At 35.3% G+C, this 17,300-nt stretch overlaps 1 non-coding gene across 1 annotated transcript; it reads left to right on the top strand.

Moving 5' to 3' along the window:
• The first annotated feature begins 11,561 nt into the window (after positions 1 to 11,561).
• LOC121261777 lies at positions 11,562 to 11,669 on the top strand. The gene has a single exon (XR_005939997.1). It is a non-coding gene; the product is annotated as a small nucleolar RNA R71 (small nucleolar RNA).
• The last annotated feature ends 5,631 nt before the right edge of the window (positions 11,670 to 17,300 follow it).

The raw sequence follows: 17,300 nt of genomic DNA, 5'->3' as shown, positions 1-17,300 counted from the left end.
TGCCAAGTCATTACATATTTATCTGTTACTCATAATTTATTCTGTCACGAATTATTCATCTGCTACACAAGATATTCTATCACGTATTTTTATACATTGCTATGCATTGCAAGTATGTCATGTTAAGTTAAGTATGCCATCTGTTACATGTATTTCATGTCACGTAATATTCACTGTCACATGTTATGTCATGTTACGGAATATTGTCTGTTATATGTTATGTCACGTTACGAAATAATGTATGTTATATGTATGCCATGTTATAAAATGTTTTCTGTTACAAGTAAGTCTCAAAGTATGTCATGTATGTCATCTTACGTTCACATCACGTTATGCTACATCAGGACTTCTGTCTTTTCGTATTCATGTCATCCCGTCTCGAATACAGTTGTGTATCTCGAGAACAGTCTTGTTAAGCTATTCATATCAATCACGACCCTAAGCGCTAGGATGGGGTAATATCCTAGTGAAACTTATTTGTTCACGCTGGAGTGTCTAAATAGGTGTGAAATTTCATGAGTTGACGAAATACAGTCAACAGGTTGCGAATGGAGCCTAACTAGCTGGTCACCGGAGCGCGCTAGGTACTAACGCCGATGGGGCCAAACTTTATTTTACGTATGTCCACAGCAAGTGTGGCACAAACAATTCATGGGGCCACAACAACTGTGGAGTACGTATTAACACACTCACAGCTGGTATAGACACATGTGTTGTGATGCTGTAATCGGCAGGGACACACGGCTCAAGGGGACATGTGTAGCACCCGTATGGTCACTTTAATGATTAAGTCTACTGAATAAGATCCCAAGTTCATGTATTTCATGTTCAAGTCATGTTTCACGTTATGTTATGTTCAAGTTTACGTCCATGTCAAGTTTCAAGTTTATGGTAGGTCAAGCTAAGTTTCAGTTTCAATTCAAGTTATGTCAGCTCATGCCATGTTATGTCAAGTCATGTTATGCTTATTATTTCATGCCATGTTATGTCAAATTATGTTTTGTTTACTATTAACTTGAGTTGTGCATTCATGCCTTTATTGCCATGCATGCATCATTAACCTGTGTGAGAGTTTTTTGTTAACTTGCTGAGATTTGTAATCAAATTTCACTGTGGTAGTCCCAACTACCATTCCCCCCGAATAGTAGATCTTGTTGCAGGATCAGAAGGAGAACCGGGAATCGACCCACTGGAAACGATCGACTAAGTGACGGTGCGATGTTGATGTAGTTACCTTAGATTATTACTTGTATTTTGTGGAGTTCAATCTCCAGCACTCTTTTGTTCACAACCATTGTGGACTAGTGTTGTAATATCCGTTGATTAGTATGTTTTTATGTATGAAATATGTTTTAAATATTTGGGATATTATAAGTTTGGTGCATAGTATTGCTAAAGAAAAAAAATTATCTACTGCGAATATTGCATAATACTAGATGCATGTTAGGAACATTGCATCTTATATGTCATGAATGGGGGCAGGTAACCTTGTGTTGCATGTCTCGACGCTTCAAATGTCCGTCCAATCCCAAACGGAATTTGGGGGCATCACAATCCACCTTCCAACCTAAAAAATCGTTACATTTGAAAAGTCCCCCAACGTTGAAGAGTCCTCATCATCCTGAACTTATATTTTGACCTTTAAAATCTAGAGGTTGTCAATGGCTTTGCATCTTTATTTTAAGGACTCTGAAATTAAACATAAAAAAATGTGCATAGGAATATTTCAAAATAAATAGAACCAAGTTCAAGAATACAAACTAATTCTTATGCTTTGTATTCACATTTTAGCATTTTAATCTAATAATAGGGTATTTAAAGTGCACTTTCGTACACTTATCACACTCCCAACTTACTTATTGCCAATCCCTAACAATTTATATGCAAAAGAAATGAAAGAGACTAAAGAAAATCACTAAAAACAAGCCACCAATTCAAACTTTCTAGATTCACATATCAAAACAATCTAAGGAACCCAATAACCCCATCAAAATCAATCCACATATAGCAATTCACGGAGTGTGTGTTCTCCAAGCCATAACTATCTTACCACTAATCTTGACACATGCAATATCAAGAACATCTCAAGCAAAAGGTTCAACTCCATAACTCACGGGTATAATAGTGTTTTGTATAATGACTCTCTCTATGGAATTGACAAGTGATGTACACACAATCACATGGAGATTTAAGTAATTATGAACAAGCAATAACCAAGCATTGATCTTATGATAGGAACACTAACAAATGAGAATTCAACCATTCTTTTCACAGGCTTACTTGGGATCAAATCGGTCAAAACAAAAAGTTGCAATGTGGCTTAGGTTAGGCTATATGAAAAAGGAGGAAGAAAGAAAATGATTCAAAAACTTCCAAGGACATACCGAAGGAATCTTATTAAACATCTCAATTAATCACATTCCTTACTTGATGTACTCTTCAACCTTTCAAATCACTGAATAATGCCTCTCTCTTTTTTTCTTCTTTCTTTCATTTATAATTTGGTGAACAAGTATATGTCACCCCAGCATTCTGCTATTTCTATCTAACATTGGTATTTCTGCCTTTGAAACTAACTCACTTGAACAACTAGTAACTCGTATTCTTCCCTTTGTTTTTATTCTTCAAAAAAAAAAAAAAAAGAGTTACACATCTAGTATACACTTAGAAGTAAAAAGGATTGAAAAAAATGAGTATATAAGTTATACTCCAATGTGGAGAGATATGGATAATGTAGGTATATGAAGAAGAAGAAAAAAATTATATGTGTTTCGTGGCTCAAAGTTGGCTACTAGAGGTCTATAATTGAAAGGGTTGGCTTGAAAGACTCAAACGTTAATCTTAAGTTGACATTCATCATATCCCAAGTATATCCGCCATCACACCATAAACCATGCAATGATATTCTCAAAAGAAGTGCTCATTTCAAAAAAATCAATTAATGCTTATCAGAATTTTTAGCATGTGTTGGCTCTCACTCCACTCCAAAATCACATATATAGACTTAAGCAAACGATTTCTCAAGATACATGTGCTAAATCACCATCTTATCACAAAACTTGGATGAGTGCATTAGAAATCCTGTGAATACCTCAGCATAATGATCAAGATATGTTTATTGAATTCAATAAGATGGCTATGTATGAAAATGAACACACATGTGAAAGGATGTATGTGTGATGCTAATAAAAAAAATTTGTCATATGTAAAAGTACCACAGAGTTACAACAAGTATATGTAAATGTATAATTTGCACCACCCCTAACTTAAACGAAACATTCTCAATGTTTAAGAATCACAATTAAATGGATAGTAACTGAAGATGATAGAATACACGAGATGTGTGACACGGGCTGCCCGGTAAGCATAAGAGATGACAAACTGAAATGGCAAAATGACATGACACTATTCTGAAAACAAAAAACAAAGAAAGCAATAGCAAAAAAGAAAAGAAAGAAATAAAAGAAATGAAAACAAAAAATAAAAAAAACATACTTGCATGGTGGTGTCAAGGTTGATAGATCGGGTCTGCAAGTGGAATGTTTTCCATTTCAGGAACTTGTCTATCAATAAGGATTTTGAGGTGCTGGCCATCCCTAAGATCCTCTATTTCTACCACCCTATTTTCAAAAACATGCTTCACTACAAAGGGGCCGGCTCACCTAGACCAAAGTTTTCCTGGGTGCTTGTGAAGTCTAGAACCATATAAGTAAACTTGATGATTTGGTTCAAACGTTTTTCTAAGGATATTTCTATCATGAAATGCTTTCATCTTAGCCTTATAGATTTTAGAGTTCTCATAAGTATTATTTATCTACTCCTCTAACTCGGTCAACTAAAATTTTCTAAGCTTTCTCGCCTCTTCTAGGTCAAAGTTAAAATGCTTGATGGCCCAGTAAGCTCGATGCTCGAGCTCTACTGATAAATGGCACGGTTTTCCAAAAACCAGCTTGTAGGGAGACATGCCTAAGGTAGTTTTAAATGCTATCTTGTAGGCCCAAAGTGCGTCATTTAGCCTTAACAACCAATCTCTACGGTCGAGGCTCACCGTCTTTCATAGGATTTGTTTAATTTTCTTGTTCACCAGCTCTACTTGTCCATTAGTTTGGGGACGATAAGCAGTAGAAAATTTATGAACAACCCCATATTTTTTCATAAGAGCGTCAAAAGAATGGTTACAAAATGAGTACCTCGGTCACTAATGATAGCGCGAGGTATATCAAACCGAGACACACATTTTCTTTAAGAAATTTTATCACCGTCTTGTTGTCATTAGTTCTACAAGATGCTGCCTCTACCCATGTAGACACATAATCTATGGCCACAATTATGTAAACATAACCCAAGGGTCCAGTCTGGTGGTTGCATGATGGGAGCAAATGTAAGCTTATCAATTAGCATTTCAAAGGCCCCTATTGGCAAGCTTTGGTCCACTGAAACTTGCTATCCTTAAATAGGAGGTTACACAACGGTCTAGACAAAGTAGAAAAATTCTGTATAAATCTCCTATAGAAACCGGCATGGCCAAGGAAAGATCTAACATCCTTAACAGTCTTAGGCACGGGAAGCTTAGAGATTAGTTCAATCTTTGATTGGTCTACCTCTATTCCCTTAGGAGAGACACTATGACCTAGGACAATTCCTGAAGATACCATGAAATGACACTTCTCCCAATTTAAAACAATGCCTTTTTGTTCATACCGGGCCAAGACTTTTTTCAAATTCAGCAAACAAGAATCAAAGGAATCACCAAAAACAGTTAAATCATCCATAAAAATTTTTATGCAATTTTCAACCATATCACTAAAAACACTCATCATGAAACATTGGAGGGTGGCTATGGCATTACATAAACCAAATGGCATACGCCAGAATGCATAAGTCCCAAAAGGGCATGTAAAGGTAGTCTTATCCTGGTCTTTTAAAACAACTTCAATTTGATAATAACCAGAATAACCATCTAAGAAACAGTAGAAATGATTGCTAGTCACTCGCTCTAAGATTTGGTCAATGAATGACAATGGAAAATGGTATTTTCGGGTGGCAGCGTTCAACTTCCTATAATCAATGCACATTCGCTACTCAATCACTGTCTTAGTAAGGACTAATTCACCTAACGCAATTTCTACTACAGTAATATCCAATTTTTTAGGAACCACTTGAGTAGGACTAACCCATTTATTGTCTACAATTGGGTAAATAATACCTACATCCAACAACTTTATTACCTCATTTTTTACAACTTCTTTCATGGTGGGATTAAGCCTACATTGGGGGTCTCTATGAGGACTGGCTCCCTCTTCTAAGTGAATCCTATGTGAGCAAATCAAAGGACTAAATACCCTGTATATCAGTTATGGTCCAACCAAGTGCAGACATATGCTCATTCAACGTTTTATGAACTTTCTCACCTTGGACAACACTTAATTCTGAAGAAATAATAGCAGGAAAGGTACCACCTGGACCTAGGAAGGCGTGCTTAAGACCTTTGGGCAGCGGTTTGAGCTCGAGTTTAGGCGTTTCCACACTTGATAGTTGCTGTTTTTCACTCCTAACTGGCAATTCTTCATACTTTGGCTGCCACGATGATCCTCCATAATCCTGCAATTTATCAAAAATAGCACAAATCTCAGCAAACACATTAGAATCAATGGTAAGTGAAAATTCAGAATTAATAAGAAAGTGTTCAAGTGGGAGCTGGGTTAGTTGTCAAGACTTCTTCCTCTTGAATAAGCGCATCTATCAAGTAGGTTTGTTGGCACTCAATTTCTTCCCTTGGTTGCTTACTGATATGGAAAATGTTGATCTCGAATGTTATGTTCCCAAAAGAGAGCTTTATCAATCCATTACAATTGATAAGTGCATTAGTTGTAGCAATGAATTGTCTACCTAATATGAGAGGGATATTTGAGTCTGAATCAACAACTGACTAAATGTCCAAAATTAAGAAATCAACAAGGTAATAAAATGTCAATTTGGATCAAAACATCCTCAATTATCCCTCTTGGTTTCTTAACTAAACTGTCAGCCAATTAAAACACGACAGAAGTAGGTTTAATTTCACTCAAACCAAGCAGCAAGTAAATCGAATATGGCATGAGATTTAAACTAGCTCATTGTAACAGCCCACTAGAAATTCAATGGTGAAATTTCTATTGGTTTTAGGAATTTCATAAAAATTCCATAAGTTTTTATGAATCTACCAATCGCATAGGTTTTACTCTCTCAACATAGTTAGTTTTATCACTCACTACGGTGCCAAAAGTGAGATTTTAATTATTTGAGGTAGTTAGAAGTGTCAAAATGTGTTATAATTTGAGCCATTAGACTCAATTGATTATTTACGACTTTATAGAGCAATAACTCATTTTCATATTTTCGGACAAAACGCCTGTTCAAAACTGTGTTTTTATTTTTAGGGGCACTTCAGGGTTGAATTTTGGTAAACAAATTTCACTGTAGGTTTATAAGAATATTTAGGATTTTTTAGTACTAAGTTTATTATTCATTTTTTCAGAGTGAATAGTAATCTCGATAAGCTCACCAAGTGCGAAATATCCAAATTAGTTTAAAGAAGTTTTATTTGGACGCTTGGCATGATCTTAGCCACACATAGTGAATAATATTAGACACTTGGCACTATGAGGAACATTTGATGGATTTGAAGGAATCGAGGTGTGAGATCATATCACCTAACCAAAACTTTATTTCATCCGACCAATCAAATTGTACCAAACCAAAAAGGATTTCCACCCTAGTGAAATCCTATATGGTTGGAATCCAACTGAGAACCCAAAAACATGGTTGAAATCGAAATCTTGAACAGTTTTATCCAAACCATAAAATTGACCTCCAAAACCTAAATGAATTAGTTTCTAGCATTGTGTTTAATTGCTTGATTAAGTCCCTGTTTGAATTCAGAGATGAGTTGAGGTAGTTTTAGATGAGTTGAATAAAATATTGTTAGAATATTATTTTTTAATATTATTATTATTTTAAGATTTGAAAATTTTGAATTGTTTATTATATTTTATGTGAAAATTTGAGAAAGTTGTAATGATTGGATGAGTTGAGGTGAGTTTCCAATCCAAACAAGAGCTAAATTACTTCTACGTGCTATTAATCTTTCAAATTTGTGTTAGAACATCATTATCCAACCTTGTTAATCTTGGAGAAAATATCTTGGGCTGATTTTTCTATATTGTATTAGGTAGAAAAGACCAACTCTCAAGTTCCATTTCAGCCTTATCATCTTCTATAATTTGGTAAGAAGCCCTCCAGCCCACTCCCCACGAAAATAATCTCTCCTTGACACTTTTCTTTGATAAAACATAAAAGACACTCTCCGGTAGCTTTTCTGAACTCATTTGCACGCCTGATTCTAAACTTTTGTAAGTGTTTTCTCAAAATGTTCCATTCATCAAAGTTGTTTCATTTTTTAGTTTAGTTTACGTTGATACCTTACTTGTCTCATTTAGAGATCATTGGTCGGTCAAAAATGATTTAAACCCCAGAATGGTCATTCTGGGCCACAAAATGGAAAGTGTGTTATATTTTGGAGTTTTTGACCAGCTAATGGATAAATCTTGGTCCAAAATTTTTATGGAGTATTTTTAACATGTGTATATATGATTATTTTTTGAAGATATGTTGCATGATTAAAGGTTTTGATGAAATATTTTCTTAGATTTAGAAACTTAAAAACTGGAAGAGGAAAAATAGTTTCTATTTTTAAGAAAGCTTAAATCTTTTATGGTCTAATCTTATTCCAATGGTTTTGATATTTTTATTTGAGGATTCTAAGCCTCTTATATACATGTTAGAATGTTGGTTTGAAGATATTTGATATTACTTTCAAAGATATAAAATTTTTATGCAATGAGAGATTCAAATAGGCCAAAGTGTTGATGTTCTGGGCTAAATTCATGTGTTGGTTGATTGTTAACCATGCGATCTTGAGTTTGAAGCTTGGATCTATTTTAAGACACATTTTTAAATCATGTGATGTTTTGGTTTGAAGATCACATCATTATAAGTCATGGATCAAGAGGTTGATTAAAACAAGTTAGAAACAAAAATCTGTTTTTGAACTTAGTGATTTTAATGACTTCTGTTCGTGATTAAAAACATGATTATTCTTAAGAATATGTTATAAATATGTTAGAAGTAAGATTTGGATTTTTTGAAGTTCTTGGAGATGCTTTGAAATAGATCAAACCATATGATTCAAGGGTTTGCCTTTTTGGTTAAAAAGTTTGGATCCTTTTTCTAAAAAGTTTGGTGTGATGACTAGCATATTTTTAGTGGATGTTTTAAGTATGTTTTTAAACTTAGGATAGGAAAATATTTGTTGCAAAAATTTGGTTTGATCATGAGTTTTGAAATTGAAAGAATTGCAACAAAAATCAAGGGAAAAAGCCTATGCATGTTTTGACCCCTATAGAGTTTTAATGGTTGTGCTTAGTTTTAAATTTTTTTTTAATTGATATTTAATTTTAGGATAAAATTTACATGAGGAATGTGAATTTTGGTGATCTTTAGAGTTAGGATGCAAAATTCTTAAGTTAGGGCTAAAATGGTCATTTTCTCACATGTAGAGGGTAAAATGGTAATTTTACTCTAAGTTGATATTTTTTCATATTTCTAATTGTTAGTGATTAAATTCTAACTTTTAGAAATCACTACTTTCAGTTTCTCGTGATCGTGCTTGAATTTTGTCTAGAAACGAAAAGACCGAGGTAAGTTAGCTTTTAACTCACTATCAGTTTAATGTGTATGAGTGATAAGTAAAGGAACTATAGTGTATGTTTGTATGTTATCTTATGTGCCATGCCAAGTCATTACATATTCATCTATCACACAAAATTTATTTTGTCATGAATTGTTCATTTGTTAGGCAAGATATTCTGTCACATTTTACTATACATTGTAAGTACGTCTTGTTTAGTATGCCATTTGTTACATGTATATCATGTCATGTTATGTGATATTCACTGTTGCAAGCATGTCATGTTAAGTATGTTGTCTATTACATGTTATATCATATTAAGTATGTTGTCTGCTACATGTTATGTCATGTTACGAAATATTTCTATCTCAAGTAAGTCATATCTTTTGAGTTACGTTCAAGTTATATTGTTTTACGTCAAGGCTTTTGTCCTATCGTATTCTAGTCATGTTTCATCTCGAATACCATTTGTGTATTTCGAGAATAGTCATGTCAAGTTATTCATGTCAATCACGATCCTAAGTGCTAGGGTGAGGTAATATCCTAGTAAAATTCTTTTGTTCACGTTGGAGTGTCTAAATAGGTGTGAAATTTCCTGAGTTGACGAAATACTGTCAACGGATAGTGGGCGGGGCCTAACTAGTTGGTCACCGAAGCGTGCCAGACACTAACGCCGATGGAACCACATTTATATTCTCATGGGATCCACAGCGAGTGGCACATGGGGTATGGGGTACACAGTAAGTGTGGCACATACAACGCACTCATAGCTGATGCAAATACCTATGTTGTGATGCAGTAATCGGTAGGGATACATGGCTGTAGGGGATCCATGAAGCACCCAAGTAGTTGAGTTCAATCAGTTAAAGAACAAGATTCTAAGTTCATGTTAAGTCAAGTTTTAGATCAAGTTCATGTCAAGTCAAGTCATAGTTTAAGTCCAGTTCAGTTTAAGCAAGTCAAGTTTAGTTCACGCTTCAGTTTATGTTATATTGTATGTCAAGTTATGCTATGATTACTTATAACTTTGATTATGCATTCATGTTTTTACTGCCATGCATGCATCATTAACTAGTATTAAGGGTTTCTGTTAACTGCTGAGATTTGTAATCAAATCTCACTATGGCAGTCTCAAGTACTATTCCCCCCCCCCCCCCCGAATGATAGATCTTGTTACAGGATCCGAAGGAGAATCGAGATTTGACCAACTGGACACGGTTGATTGGGCGACGGTGCGACGTTAATGTTAATTAGTAGTTAACTTAAATTACTACTTGTACTATGGAGCTGCATCTCCAGTACTCTTTTGATCATAGCTATTTTGGACTAGCGTTATAATCTCAGTTGTTTAGTATGTCCTTTTGTATGAAGTATATTTTTAAGTCTTTGGAATATTTTCAGTTTGGTGCATAGTATTGCTAAAGAAAAAAATTTATCTATTGTGAATATTGCATAATGCTATATGCATGTTAAGAACATTGCATTATATATGTCATGAACAAAAGACAGGTAATCTTGTGTTGCATGTCTTAACTCTTCAAATGACCGTCCAATCCCAAGCGGAACTTGGGGGTGTCACACTCCTAAAACAAGCAAGGTTTGTGCAAACTCATGACTAACTATCATGCATGAAATGCTAGGGTAGCCTAGATCTTTGTATTTATGTGGGATTCTTTGTTCAATTACAACACTTACTTGCTCAATCAAGAATGTTGTATTTTGAACGTGGTGCTTCCTTTTTACCATGCATAAATCTTTTCAGAACCTTAGAATATGCAAGAACCTGAGTTATGACTTGCAATAGGGGAAGGTTAATCTTTACTTGCCTATGGTCAGTAGCTTTCAAGGTAGATTTGAGAGCTTGGGGAAAGGGCACCCTAGTTGGAATTACCACCACCTCACTATCCTTTGAGTTGTCTAGTTCCCTGGTGCTCAAACTTCCTTGAGTGTTCCTATTTCTAAGCATTCCTTCTATGACCTTACTAGTTTGGGTGGTTATGAAATTTACGTCCTTGAGATCTTGACTATTAGGGTTAGAGATTTGTGTCATATGCTGCCCAATAGGATTGGGTTGAGATTGGGATGGAAACTTTCCACGCTCACTTATGGTCAAAGCACTAGTCAACTTAGAAACATGGTTCATCATCTCTTTGTTCTCTTCTACCACTTGGGTGATCATTGACTTAAATTTCTGGTTTGTTTTACCTTGAGACTCAATCAATGCATGTAACGTGTCCTCTAAAGGGCTCCTAGAATGTTTGGGCTGATATGGAGGTGTAAGGTAAGCTCTAGGTGGCTGTACAGGTTCTTGGTTTTCAGATTTCCAGCTAAAATTAGGGTGATTATGACATCTCAGATTGTAGGTATCGGAGAAATGTGTAAAATGCTTCTTATAAATACCTAGAGTATTACATTGTTCCTCATACATTTTCCTCATTTCAGCAAATGTGGGGCACTCTTGAGCTATGTGATCTATCCCACCACACACAAAACACGATCTGAAAGACTCTACACTAGTAGCCATGTGTGTTGGCTTTGAATCCTTAGTTTTTAACACCTCTAACTCCCTATTAAGTATCTCCACCTTAACTTTTAGGTTATCATCTTCCCTAAGATTGTAAATTCCAGTACCATTTGGATTTCCAACCTATTTGTACTCTCAGTAGCACTAGGTCTGGTCCAAGTGTGAGCTTTTTCAGCAAGCTCATTAAGATATTCTATGGCTTCATCTGGATTTTTCTGCAAAAACTCACCATTACACATCATCTCTATGAATTGACGTTCTCTAGGTATAAGTCCCTCATAGAAATAACTAACTAAGCGCCAATTCTTATACCCGTGGTGAGGACATATACTCAACAACTTCTTAAACCTCTCTCAAGCTTGATGCAAAGTCTCAATATCCTTTTGTGCAAAGGTGGGGATCTGCCTCTTCAAAGTACTGGTCTTATGTTGGAAAAATTATTTGTTAAAGAAGGTTTGTGTCATCTCATTCCATGATCCTATTGTTAGTGATATTAGTGAGTACAACTAGCTCTTTGCTCTATCATTCAAAGAGAAAGAAAAGAACTTAAATCTCACAATATCATCTGTAGCATTATGACTATGTGAAGTAGCAACTACTTCCTTAAACTCCATAATGTGCACATAAGGATTTTTATTCTCTAAACCATAAAAGGTGGGAAGTATCTGTATCATACCTGGTTTAAAATCAAGTTGGGGAGTATTGGCTAGAAACATGATGTATGATGGTGTGGGTGTGCATGTAGGGCGAAGGTAATCCTCAGTATAAGGATGGAAATCATTACAACGGGTGCTACCGGGGGCTAGTATATCTCGACTATCAGGAGGTTAGAGGAAAATCCTTGGTTTTCCCATATATCCTGCCATTGGTCATTAATTATTCTCAGACGAGCATCTGTCCAGGAGAAGACTCACAAACCTCCATCAAGCATTTGGGTATGATTATCTACAATTACAATAACTGCCATACTTCAAGATTTTTCAATTGTGGTTTTGATATAAAGTGTCATCTATTAATAAAGGAAGGGAAATAGGTGAGTTCAACAACTTAGTAAGTGGAAGATCCAGTGCCAGTAGTTTGAGCAAATGAGCATATTACATTGAGCAGATACCAATGCATGAATAACATTCATCCGATAATAATGGATGTGCAACAATGAACAAATAGATATTTAATATGTAGAAATGAGCCTTTATCCAAATAAAAATAACACCAATAAATGCAACAATTATTAACAAGAAACTAAATAAAATTGAATCATAATAACATGAATAAAATACCAAATAATGCAACATTTATCCACAGGCTCATTTTCCATCTTTATCTTGCCTTATCCCAAATTCTAACATTTATCATTATACATTGTTCACTATATTTTGTAACCTGCATGCATAGTTTCACCCTCCTAGTGGGTTGTGCGACTTTTTCTCCCATTCATCATATAGGATTGTCCTCTCATATGACTTAGTGGTCTCCTGCCATGGGGTATATATGGATCTCCTCAAAGACTATATCCATCACCATTAGATGTATTGCAATGTCTTATAATCAGATCCGATTCTAATTTCAGGACCGAAACATCTTTGGTTGTCTTTTAATTATAAAAGTTGACCAACCTTGTCTCCATATCATCACCTTGTTATAGGACATGCTTTAAGCCATGTCATTTGTGAGAGCATGCTTAACTTGATGAGTGATGAAAAAATGACACAAGTTTGTCAATTTTAGGCCTCGTTTGGATACAGAAATACTCTCATTTCATCTCGTCATTACAACTTTTCCAGATTCTCATACAAAATATAATAAACAATTCAACTTTTTCAAATCTCAAAACAATAATAATATTAAAAAATAATATTCTAACAATATTTTATTCAACTCATCTAAAACCATCTCATCTCATCTCAATATCCAAATGAGCCCTTAATCATTTTCAATTATTTGAATAATTAGCAAACAAATGCTAGAATGATAGGTAGTAAATAATTAAACATAAAATAAACAAATATTATTTCAACAATTAGCTATGAATTCAAAAGAAATGGGTTAACATTAAGGGAGAAGGGCGTGTGGTTCTCCAAAAAATACCTCATTACAATAACCACAGCACAAAAGTGGAGGACAAAAGAAAAAGGGGTTCTTAGGACCAAATACTTGATCTCCACTCATGTCATGCAAAGAGGGCACCGTTTTAAAAGGCGGTGGAAGCTGTAGATGCATTGCAGTTTGTTGTCTTGAAATGTTTCTTGGAGAGACCCGTATTCCCTTCCTCTAGATCATCAGTTAGGAAAAGCGTGCAGAAACATAGTAGGAAAATTGACATCAGATGGACTGGACTGTGGCGGACCATCTTTCTTCACGAGCACCTGTGGTGGCTTGTGGAGACCACATGCCAGTGATTGTGAGATGAGGTGGGGCAGATCAAAAAGATCTTGAAGTGGAGAATATACTAATATTGTGCATGTAGCCGACGGATTTGTTAGGACGTGGCGGCGCGTGAAAGCCACGTACGGAACAACTAGTCCTAATGAAGAACAATTATCCATGCTGTAGTTATTACGTATAATTTAATCTGAAGTCAAATTTTGAACAAACATGAATTCTATCGAAACTTGATCTGACCGATATCTTAATTACCTTCTTTTTGTCTATATTGAGATCATATATATATATATATATATATATATATATATATATATAGTACTTGATAGATATCATGCAAATTAAATACGTTTCTATAAATTAATTATAACAACGTACGACGGTAGAGGCGTGCGTGGATCTTATAATATCAGATAAGCACTGATTAATATTAATGTTTATTAATAGAAATAGAATTAAAGTCAATTTTGTGATAAATAACGATTTAGCTAAATATTACTTAATATAGGAAGGACCAAAATAAGGACAGTAATTAGAACAAATTCGATCTCTGTATGTACGTACGTACGTACTCTCTATATAAACCTAGTCCATGCAGCCAATTTTCTTGTCGTTTGATCAATCAATGGATTTTTTTTTCAATTGGAAATTTCCAATTGAAAAAAAAAAATGATACTTATTTATTTTTAGAATTAGGTATCAGGCCTTATGTCAATTCCGAAATATCTCGTTTGTTGTAAAACTTACTACAAAAAATGTTTCATTGGAATAAGAAGGGGAAGGAAGAAGGCGAGTCAGTATGCTAATTTCTCATCCTCCAATCAGTCCTTCCCCAATCTTGTGATCACTTGAGAGAAATTGTTTCAACCAATTAAAATGAGGTTTCCAATCTTCTTCATTGTTTGCTCGGTCCTTACTGCAATATGTTTCACCCAAGTCTTGCAACAAACCTATGCCGAGGAACTTGATTCTTCTGCTCAAGCTTCTCCTGTTTGGCGTTCAGTCCTTCGTAAGTAGTTGCAGCTCCAAATCTGTACGTTGTGAACTTATGCTGAATTCCTTTTCTTGGATGAGGGATAGCTGTGCTCAGCAATCAAATTCACCCAAAACTCCAACTCCTAGTCCACCAAAGACTCCGCCAACTCCAAGTGCACCCGAAACTCCAACTCCAACTGCACCAAAAACTCCTTTGCCAACTCCAAGTGCACCTGCAAAAACTCCGCTGCCAAATCCAAGTGTGCCTAAAACTCCGACCCCAAGTCCACTGTCTCCGTCGCCAACTCCACCTTTTTCTTCATCAGGCCAAACTCCACCAGCGCCTACCTTAGTTTTCGATCTACCGGAGGCATTGCCGTTGCCTATAGTTTTTGGTGGTCATTCTAGGGCGGGGTGTTGGTCAGCCTCCTGAGTTTCGAGCAAGTGTTGGCCAGGAAAAAGGTAATGTTACCGAGCATTGTTGCACACTTAGTCGGTACATAGGCAAGTATTGTAATGGCACGAATGGGCAGTACAACGTAAACGAAGAGAATTGCTACCTGACGTACAAAAACAGGTCGAACGAGTACTGTAAGTTTGTGACTCCACATTATTACAATCAGAATTGAGGGTATCAGAACTGGATCCACTACAACACAATTTGTCTTTTGTGACAGAGGAAACCGTCACCAAAAATTACCAAAATGTCACTAATGATATTTGGTGACGATTTGAAACCGTCACCTAATGAGCATCATAGAAAACAATTGGTGATGGTTTACTGTTGAACCGTCACTAAAAATATTTTTAGTGACGGTTGGAGGTGTTCCATTTGGTTTAACATTTGAACGTTTCCTTTTTTGTGACGGTTGAGATCTGTCACAGAAAGTAACGTTTGGACTTCCAATTGAACGTTCAAATAACAACCCGACCGATTGGCGTTTGAATGACAAAAGTTGATGTTCGTTGATTGTAGTTCGAACGTATCATATTTACGTTTGAACGTTAATGCATCCGAACGTAAATTACAATCAACGTTCAAATTTTCGTTCAAACATTAACGGACCAATGTTCAAACGTAACGGGTTTAACGTTTGGATGTTATTTCGAATGTTAACGAAGAAGCGTTCGAATGCAAGTGGTACGTTCAGAGGTTTGTTCGAGCATTAATCGTTTAATCATTCGAAGATTTAGTTCGTTTGAGGGTGAGTACGTTCCAACGTAGAGTCCTGCGTTTGAATGTTACTATATAATTTTATCTATTCACGTTCGAATGTGAACCAATGTTCAAACGTACAGATCAGAAATACTAATTTTATAAAATTTAAAAATATACCAATTGTATTATATTACATACCATCAATTAACAACTAATAATGTCTTATAAAATTTTAAATATTAAAATTAGTTATATACCATGATAAAATTTATTTCTTCTTTTTTCCTCGCCTACCGCAATTCTGTTGCAATGACATAACACACTCAATTTGCACCATCATCTCCCGCTGCACTTGCTCTTGGGCTTCACTGCGTATTCTTTCCTCCTGTTCTCTTTGTTGGTCCTACAAATATGTCTCTAAATAAGACTTTCATTCTAAGAGAGACTCTAGCTCTTGCTTTCTCGATCTCATATACTCATTCTCACACCGTGCAGCTTCTAAATCTTTGGTAAGATTATTAATTTCTAAAATCGATGAGGTTGAGGAGGATGAACATCTATGCTTGACAGATCGTCTCAAACCTCTTGCCATACTAGATTGCAGCCTGAGCACTTGCGTGAATATGTCTATGTCACAAGGAGATGATTCCCTAGTGAAAGGTAATGATAGTTAATAAGTAACGTATTAAAAGAAATAGAAATAAAAAATAAATGATTCCCATGTTGCATAATTTATTTAACAAAATTAACACAGCTTACATAATTATCTGTAGCGACATGATCCATCCACTCACTAAGCTCATTAGTGTGAGCAGCAGTATAGACATGAATGAGAAAAAAGTTTTCAGGATCATCATGTTTCTAACACAACGACCTTAGCAATTTTAAAAAGATAATGTTAGTACTTAAATAAAAGAATATCAGAAAAATAAATGAATTCTATAATTTTTTAATTATCATTTTTTCAGCAAGACGGTGGAATGACCTTGAACTGGTGCGATGGTGGACAGTAAAAACGGATCTATTCTATGCATTTGTAGAACTTAAGTACTACAAAATATATTAAGAATGTTAATTGTAATATATAGAACGAATATGAATGTAAATAATTAAAAGATATAAATATAAAATACTTGATAATCTGGAGATGCGAAAAGATCACAACATTTTCTCCAATCATCTAACTTCATTTGCTGGAAAGGAGACTGCGCAACCTCTTCCAATGTCTCAAACTTCTTGAAGTGGTCATGACATCGTCCCTTGTGACATCGGAATAGTGTAGCAAAGTCGAGATCGAATTCATCCTAACAAGTGAATCAGGTCAAAAATATGATGCACTAATCTAGGTGAAAAAAATGTACTCTCAAAGTAAACTCACCAGCACACGACTTCAAATATGCTCCTTAATCTCATTCGGAACATCTCGCAATGAGCGCACATAAAATGGAGTATAAGCTCAAACTACTGTGCCAATATAAGAGGAAAGTGCTGCTGCACTATCATCCACTCCTTCAGTGGGATTATCAGGAATG

This window comes from Juglans microcarpa x Juglans regia, chromosome 4D, assembly GCF_004785595.1.
Source record: "Juglans microcarpa x Juglans regia isolate MS1-56 chromosome 4D, Jm3101_v1.0, whole genome shotgun sequence".
Taxonomy (NCBI): domain Eukaryota; kingdom Viridiplantae; phylum Streptophyta; class Magnoliopsida; order Fagales; family Juglandaceae; genus Juglans; species Juglans microcarpa x Juglans regia.
This window is presented reverse-complemented; position numbering and strand designations above follow the sequence as displayed.